Source organism: Coloeus monedula, assembly GCF_965178545.1.
Source record: "Coloeus monedula genome assembly, chromosome: 3".
In the NCBI taxonomy this organism is placed as follows: domain Eukaryota; kingdom Metazoa; phylum Chordata; class Aves; order Passeriformes; family Corvidae; genus Coloeus; species Coloeus monedula.
The window spans coordinates 36,686,378-36,696,027 of record NC_138783.1 but is presented as its reverse complement, the minus strand read 5'-3'; positions in this window follow the sequence as shown (position 1 = coordinate 36,696,027).

Genomic DNA, 9,650 nt, shown 5'->3' with positions numbered 1-9,650 from the left:
ATTCCAATGTCTAATCGCCCCTTCTATGAAGAAACTTTTCTTAATGTCCAGACTGAACCTCCCCTGGCACAGCCTGAGGTTATCCCCTCTTGTTTTGTCACTGGTTGCCTCGGAGAAGATGTCGATCCCCACCTGGCTGCACCCTCCTTTCCGGCAATTGTAGAGAGTAATAAGGAGCCTCCTTTTCTCCAGGCCAAACATCCCCAGCTCCTTCCGCTGCTTCTCATGGGACATGCAATCCAGACCCTTCACCAGATTCATTGCCCTTCTCTGGATACTGGAGTGTCCTTCCTGAATTGAATGGCCCAGAACTGGACACAGGATTCAAGGTTCAATCTTGCCAGTGTTGAGTACAGGGGGACAATCACTTCCCTGTCCTGCTGGCCACACTATTGCTGATACAGGCCAGAATGCCATTGGCCTTCTTGGCCACCTGGGCACACAGTTCTTTTGATTTATTACAAAGCTAAGTGAGAACGCAGAGCAATGACTTCCAAACCTGGCTTGCTGTGGATTTGTCACACTGTGCTATGCCGTGCCATCCTCCATGGGCCACACACCACAGCTGGCAACACCAGCAAGGCAAATCTGAGGGGGGAGAAATGTAAAGGCCAGTGTTTTAAAATACATATTTTAAGAAACATTTTACTCCAATACCCAACACATTCTGACAGGCTATAAAGACTCTTCAGAGAGATATTTGCCCCTGTGAAGGTGGGTTGACTATCATGTATCTCCATGCCCTGTGCTTCCTTCCATTTTATGGAGGCACAGCCCCAAAGAGAGTGGGTTCACCCAGCTGCCAGTTTGAGGACAAGGCTGAAACTTTCTGCACTTTTGACTTTGCTGGTGTCTTTTTTTCTCCTCTCAAGATTTTCACTGTATGATTTTGCAAAAAAAACCCTCATTCAGTTCAGTCATCATATTTGGGATAAGACTGTACCTTTAAGGCCGTGAACAGAGTGGAACTTTGCCTGCAGAGGTGACCTCACTGGCTCTGTGTGGATTTTCATCCTCAGAACCCTTGCTCAGGCTCCAGCAAGGGAGACAGCTGATGTTTAAGACAAAAAGTCTGTAACTGTGTTGTACCCATGTCCACATACAGTACGGGCAGTCTGTACGCAGCAGCAGCGCAAGGACTGAGCACTCTACAGGGCTGCTTCTATTGAGCCACACTACTTGCTGATGCAGGCAAAACCTGAACCTAGGATGAATTCCAGACATTGGACTTTGCATTGCCTCATCTGCAGAGCCTATTGCGCTAGGAAATCTTGATACAGGAACGTTTGAGGTCTACTGTCAAAAGCAGAAGTGTTGGTTGTGATATTGGTCATGTCTCCTGCTTTGCACTATCGTATGCAGTCTGACACTACTGTGCAAAAGTCCTGCTTATAGAGATACTCTGAGCAGGGTACTCTGTCACATTGTAAAGTAAAACTCAGATGCCTGACAAGTTGCCATCAGCTTATTGACAGTTGGTTTGGAAATGTGCGTGGTGGAAGGTTTTACTTCTATCCTGCAGTCTGTTTTCCTTCCCCATCCTGTACCTGCATAATGTGCCTGTGTTTGCTTCTCCTCAACTATTCACTGGTGGATGATGGAACCAAGACAGTGTTAAGTGGGCTGAAGAATGGACATGTCTTTTGGTATTCTTAGAAAGATTAATATGGCCAGGGCACCTCTGGGCATAAGGAGCCTTTGGGAGAGCCCCTGGATCAGTTAATTAGTTTTTGAAGCACTTGGAAATTAGGTTAATGAAGCACCATGGGACTAGGCACTGAACAAAAACATGTCTCTTGATTAATATTCCAGAGGGATTTAATCAATCCCAGGGGTTTATGGCCATACTTTTTCAAGTCAAATAAGATGGAAAGGAGCAGTGAGGAAATTGACATGGGAATATTGTCAAAAGTTTGGTGCTGTTTAGTACTCTAAAAGTAATTGACCTGCCCACACCACTTAGAAGTTCTGAATTACTGCTTTGAGATGTTTTATATATAGTTTTTCAGTGTGCTTGCAGCTTAGGCAGCACATTATGAACTTTAAACATACAATAGCAGCATCCAAAGGTCATAGAAAAAAATTATTCAAGAGTAAATGGTGGTTGTGATAAATGCATAAAATGTTATGCTTTTTCTATACAGAATCATATAGATCACTTTGTAGGCAAAGCCATTTCATTAAACCAAAAGGAAGAAAAGTTAACGCTTCTCCTGTTTCTGTGAAAAATCTTCTACTAATCAAAGTACTAGAAATTATTTTTTCTTATCTCTGAGATTCAAGGAATGTATGAAAATTTTTCTTTTTCAATTCACCTGCTTGAAGAAACAAACTTGCTGGTTTTGAGATGCAAATTTTGGGCAATGTTTTGTTTAGGATTATCCACTTATATATAATTTTCTGTGACACAGTTCTGCTTAGGTCAGGTTGCAACCGATGGTGGGATCTTTACTTGCAGATGTTGAGGAACCTATTTGTATGCTAAGGTGTTGTTCAAATACAGATACAATAAGTTCAATTTCTGTGTTACTTTCTTTTTATATACTTGCAGGTTAACTCTATTCTTTGCTGGCCCTTTAGCATGTGAAAATGTCACAGTAATTTACTGCACGTAACACTCGGAAATATTTGTGGGGAGGGTTCTTCATATACCTACTGAATGCATGATCTGAGTTTACTCAGGTTTGGGACTTGGGAAGGGATGGAGAAAAGTTGTCTCAGTGATGGTTTTTGCAGTAGCCTTTCATTACTCTGAGTCACAAAGCTATTTTGACAGATGTTAGAGTTAGTAGGTTCTGAATTCTTTTGTTTAGGACATAAAACAAAGAAGGTGGAACTGGTGGTGTCGATTGCAACCCGCTGGAGGAACAGCCAGTTTAGTGTGGAGGTAACACTAATGTGGTGTCCAAGGACAGCCTTTATAATTTGTCAAATAAAGATGTGTCTGCTTATAGCTGCCAGTCTTTGTTACGGTTTTAACTGTGAGAGAGTGGATGAAAAGAAGATGCTTAAATGCATGGAGTTCTGCTGTGGAATTATGTGTCAGGGTTTGGGAGGAGGCCAGCAAGAGGACATCATGGGGGTCACCTGCTACTGACTTCTCTATCAAGCTGAGAAAATGGGCCAAGCCTTCTTTAAACACTAGAAGAAGTTTCATGATTGCAGGGCCTTCAGCATGGGAGCAGTCTGACCAAAGATGTGGCATAAAAATTCTTGGACTTTCTCCAAACACCTGAACAAAGCCCTGTGCAACCTGATCTAACTTGGATCCTAGCTCTGTTTTGAGCAGGAGTCAGTCTGACTTGACCTTCTGGGGTGCCTTCTAATGCTTCCCATGATTCTGTAATTTTAATAGAGAGGTGCTTGTGGATTAATATGTGGTCTGCTTTGTAAATGTTAAAGTCTGTGTTTCTCTGTTGAAAATTTGAGGTACAGATAGTAAAATAAAAAGACTTGCCTATTTCCCAGGGGTTCTATAGGATGAAATAATTTCCTAAAAAAAAAAAAAAAAGAAAAAGAAGAAACAAATTAATGAGTTCCAAGTCTTTATTATACTATAGAAACAATCACTAATTAAATTTTATGTATTTTGTTATTGTTACATACTTCACAAGTGAAATAAATTGCATAATTTTTTGTAAAATTTCAATAGAACAGCATGAAATGAAACCTAGAAATCTTTTCACCTAGAAATCTTTTCTTATACTTTATTCTAACTTCATATTTTCTAACAATTCAAAATACCAGTTTCACACTTTTTATTTGTATCAGGCATGCAAATAATTAGTTTTATAACTCATGTTTTCCTTTCCCATACTATATACTCTTCTCAATGTATTTGCATAAGAAAGTGCCTAGATTAGACTTCGAAGGTGCCTAGAAAACATGCTGCTTTTGATTTTTCACAAGTCCCTACAGTGCTTCTGAAACATCCCATTCTGCAAGGTGCCACATATGGCTATGTACTGGAAAGAAAAGGTGAGCTTGCTTAATATTTTTCTCCCTACAGGTCTCTGTATAGAGAAGTCAGAATGATGCTTCTGTGCCTACTTAAAGCACTAAGCAATCCTAGAATCACAGGTTCACAGAACAGTTTGGACTGGAAGAGACTTTTGAAGTCCACCTCAGCCAACCCCCCTGTCATGCACAGTGACATCTTCAACTAGACCAGGTTGCTCAGAGCCCTTTCCAACCTGGCCTTTATCTATCCAGGCATGAGATATCCACCACCTTCCTGAACAACCTGTCCCACTGTTCTACCATCCTCATTGTAAAGAAATTATTCCTTATATCTAGTCTGAATCTACCCTCATTTAGTTTAAAATAATTTCCTTTTGTCCTATCAAAACAGACCCTACTAAAAAAGTCTCCTTATTTCTCTTACATCCTCGATTTGAATAATTGGTAGTCAAGTTTATTACCTGCTGTATTGGGTTTGTGCCTTGACCCTATGCTGTGAGCTTGGAGATCTGTGGAGTATTTGTTGTGATAAGATTCCTTCTCCTGTGACTCTGGTGACTGTCAAAAAAAGCAGCAGTGGCAAGGCTGCTTTTCTACTGTCATGGCTCACTCATTTTGTCCTCCTTCCCTCTTCTGGGTTCTTTTTGTATCCTCTTTCCTCCTCTCCCAGATCTTAAAGGTCTCCAAGGGAATTAATTTTTACACCCTAAAGGAAATGGTAATGAATTTGCCACAGTAACTACCCGTCCAGGTGCACTCTTTTGTTGACTCCCTTCTGTCTTGAGTGGTGCTACTTGTTACTGTGTCTGAAATACCTGTGCTCCCATCTTCTGGGCCTTCCTAATGGAATGCTGGAACACTAACTTCTACAGAGGTCATGGAAGTAAATATCCACTATTTGCAGAAGGGAGACTGGTTATTCAAATAGTACAACATTTTGGGGTAGTACACTGTGAAAGAAGGAAGTGGAAGGTACTGTGAACTAGTGTAAAGGCCCACAAGGATCTGGGCTACACAGGGAAGGACCTGAGGAAATTTGCAACTGTAACCAGTTGTAACAGCAGCTCCAGCGTTGCAAGATGCAGAGGTACAAAGTTAAGGGAAGGTGCCTGTGCTGATTTAAAAGCTTTTCGTATAGAATGAGTAGCTTTTGCTGTTACTACTGCTCTTGGCTTCACAACTCAGTTCTCTTCCAGTTGTGGTACTCACTGGCCTGCTAATGAACGGATTCGTTAGGTTTCATCACTATGGCACAGAAGAGTATTTACTGCTCTCAACTTCAGTTTACTGCTGGATTATGGTGTTGATTTGGTATGTGGAGGAGGCAGACAGGCTGCATATGTGATAGCAGGGAGTATCTGCCCCTTTTCTGGCAGCAGAATGTTGAATCAGCTCAAGGTGCTCTTAAGAACAAGTTTTTATAGAAATATACAGAATTTCTTCTGTGTGTTCAGCTTTTGCCTTCCCAGGGCACTGATCTTTCTCATATTGTAAGTACTGCAAGTACATATTCTTCCTGTTGTTCTTGCACCAAAGACTGGGGTGTCAGTGTGGAAAACAAGGAGAATGAAGCAGACTAATGTATGCATGGAAACTTTCTCAGATGTTAGAGCATAGCTGATATCAAAATATGTGCCTCTCAAGAAATCAATAAACAGCAGTTTAGTCATGTTGCAGCTGCCTTAAGATGAGCATCCTGACCATTTTTGCTTTCCTCAAAGCTGCACTGGAGGGCTTTGAAGCCTACAAATATCCTAGGTTTTTCATGCTACAGGAGCAAAAGAAAAGAGGGGTTTTTTTTTCTGTGCTTATTTGCACAGACTTAAATTGTATTGCCTATTAAATACCCCTCTTTATTGACGGTGAGTCACAGTTAGCCAGCATGTATTCTTGGAATTTTATAGAATAGTTTTGTTGCTGTGATTATCACTATTGTATGCATTTGGGCTATTTGTCTGTTCCTAGCTGCTTATTCTTTAAAATTTTCTGTTGCAGCTGGAAGAGATTTAGTAGACAGAAGCAGAAAACCATTTCAATTCTGTTGGTGTACAAGACATAGTGGCTTTAACTTTTAAAAACAAGTTAAAAATAGGCACTGCTGTTATGGACATTTGTGTTTGTTGTGTGATTACATCATAATACAAAATATGAAGCTTATTTTTTTAATAGTTTCCTGTTGTGAATTTTATTTTCTCAGAAATGAGAGGCTAATAATTCTCAGTGGGATTTTTGTGGTCAGATGTAAGAAATAAGTATTTGCTCAAGAAGTTTACAATGTCTATTTCAACTTTTGTCCTGTTCAGGATAATTCTGTGGTTGAAGGTTTCATGCTCCTTTACTTCTTTTTATGCTCTTTATTATACAGAGAAATTAGAATACTTGGCCTTAGCACCATTTGTCCTGGATTGTTTGAAACACTTTATGCATTATACTTTTGATCCTCATAGAGTCTGAAGTGCAGAGTCTTTCTGACTTATCTGAGGTCATTGTAATAGACACAAAATTCTCTGATTTCTCAGTACTGTGTCCTGGACTGTGTCCACAAGACTACAATATTCCAAAGCCAGACTGTAGTATTCTGTAAGTCTGCATTCTTCTTTCAGACCATGAGCTAACTAGTTCTCTGTATGTGCAACTGCTGCAATTGCAAAGGAAAATTGTTTTGACAAAGATAGTTATGCATTGTGTGCATGTAGAAAAATGAAATGCTACCAGAGAAAGCTCTACTTACTGTATCATAATTTCCACTGTCAGTTAAAATTGGGGAGGTTTTTCCTCCCCTCCATTTGTCTGCCTATTTCAAGCACTGTCTTTCCTTGAGGAATATCCCAGTGGCCTGGGAACTGTCCCCCAGACACCTAAACACTTGAATGATTTTGAGTACTGCATACAAACCTGTAGTGTTGGCCTGAACCACAGCAGTTTTCCTCTCTAGTCTTTTTAAAAAGAAACTGCACTGGCGTGAAATTGGAATGATACACAAGTAAATCAGACTCCTGAACCTTGTGTGATCACCATGTGAAGGACAAATTGAAGTGCACTCAACCTCCTGATAAAGAAAGCAATTGGGAGAGCAATAAAAGTATATGCAGCTGTAGAAAAAAATGTGAGCAAAGGACAGAGTTCAGATTAAAGACAGAAGCTGGAGAAAGGCAAGGCAAGAAATAAACAACTCTTTAAAATAAATAACTCTTGTGGAAGTCCTGCAGCGTAAGGGGAAAAATTCATTCTCCTGCCCTGACCTCTAAAGAGAAGTCATCAGTTCTCTGAAACTCTATGTGAAAAGGAAGTGCTAACATCTGTTTTTCCATGTTCAGACAGTGAATTTGATATTGTTTGAAGAAAGAAATTCACTTCAAGAATTCAGTCATGTTGGCTGTCCTACCCAGCAGTGTAAGAAAAACCCTCTTCTGCTGAGCCTTTTTATGTTGAAAATGCATCATTCTAGTGGAGCTTGAAACAAGCACTACACTAAATTGACTGAAATGAGATTCTGCCAGCTTTCAAGGTGAATGAAATTGGTTCTGTGGGGTCCAGTCCTTCTCACGACAAGATTACTTACTTCAGTTGTAAATGCCTTTTCTTCTTAAGAGATAACTTAATAATTCCAGTGCCTCTGTGGTTTAAAATTACATCTACCTCTGAACCTTCAAGTGTGAGGTAAATGAAAATAGTGACTCTGAGGAGACCTGCCATGTCTATCTTTTTGTTTCTTTCTATGTGAATGGCAGGCATGAGAGATCAGGTCCCATTCATGTCTTAGTCTGTTTTCATTGCTGAATATCATTATCATGAAAAGAGATCTCTTCACAAATGTGAGAAATAGAAACCAAACACAATTCCTGCACCTCCACAGTGGATGACTGAAGCGAAAAAATATATGGCAGTAGGTATGTATGGTGATCAGTTCAGTATGTCCCATCAGCAGCTGATGATGGTCAGTGAAATTGATTCAGACTTCAGGTTTTGTTGCTAAAAGACTACTAAAATAAACAAGTTGTTGAGAACTTACTGGATATTTCTTGTATGCTAAGAAGGAGCTGTGAAGGTTGACTTCATTTAGCATCCAAATCTATAAATGTGATCATTGGAATAAAATTACATTAATTTTCATATGTGGATCATATGTGAGATTTCATGTGTTGTATTATTAATTTGTGCTATAGGGGCACCTGCATCCTCAGGTGGGACTAGTGCTCTGCCTATGTAGGGATGCTTGTGAAATATGGCACTGTAACCATATATATTTGACTGAAGGTTTTACATGAGTATTTTACCAAAACGTGTAATCATTTCTTCCTCACCTGAAGAATTTAAATAAAGGCAGTCAGACTTACTCACAGTATTTCACCGAGTCCTTGGAGAAATTGTGTTCTACATTCTGAACCCCAGGGTGAATCCTTCAGACAGTCCTACAGAAGGGATTAAAAAAGAAATGTTTCCAATAGCAACTTGTTCTTTTGTTGGAACAAGACAAAGTTATTTGAAAAGACAGCATAGAAAGAGGGAAGCTGGGGAGAATAAATGCTATTTTGAAAATGTAAATAGAACAGCCCTAAATTGCAAGGATTTTGATGGGGAAGTGAAAGCAAACAATCTATCCTACATAAACTTAATAGAATTGCATCCTGAGTAGCATTAAACCTCAGTCATTAGACTTCCTCACAATGTGCATATCATCAGTCCCTCTTCTGGAGCTCTTGACCTCCTCAATATCAGCCTCCTGGACATCACAACCAATCAACACCTTCTGTTACTGTGTGACAATATTGTCCAGATTCTAAAGGATCTAGGGATGTGCTGGTACAGGAGTGGTGGGGGTGGCAATGACTGCAGGGTTGGTGTTCTGCTAGACAAGGGATGAAGACCACATGAGAATCTCTTGCCCTTCTATATGCAACTACTTTTTAGAGCAAGTTTTTTTACATCTAGTCTTCAGAGCATAAGTTACATGAGGGAGGGGGAGGGAGGACACAATAATTGATGATTTCTGGCAGCAAAAGGTAATGAGAATTAAATTCCTGAGAACTTGCATATATTAATAATGACTCTTGGAATATCTCGTACATGTTACTAACGCCGAAATAAAAGAAACAGATAATACACACATATTCTTTAAAAATGCAGTTTAAAAAAGCTTGATCGAGAGATAAGAGTATTTCCTTATTTTCCTTATGTAATTTTTACATTTACCCACCAGATGGCAGCCACAGACTGCCCACTGATTGGAACATACCCGCCTCCTATTTATATAACATCTATGACCCGAGACCATAGTCTAACAAGAGCTGCGTTGCTTTCAAGGAAGTCAGCAAAAATAAATACAACTGAAAATTGAGCAATTTTTTTCTTCTGATTTCCAGTTATGCTTGCTTTATATAAGTGCAGCTACAACATTTAGCGTTTGGGAAAGTGAGGAATCTGGCTGTATATGTGTGCAAATATAATGCGTTTAAATCAACGAAATTAATTCGTTCTTTAAGAGTTATGTTCTCCTTACAGCTCCTTTTCTGATCTGGTCAGGTCAGGTCAGGTCCTCAGCTTGTGGAACTAAACAATGATACACATTCAATCGATTCACACTGGCCTAAGCTTGTGAAAACAATAGCCCCAGTTTGACAGCATCTGGTGACATGCAGCTGACTGCACCAACACTCAATTAATCTCATACATTCAATGTGAGAGGGTCT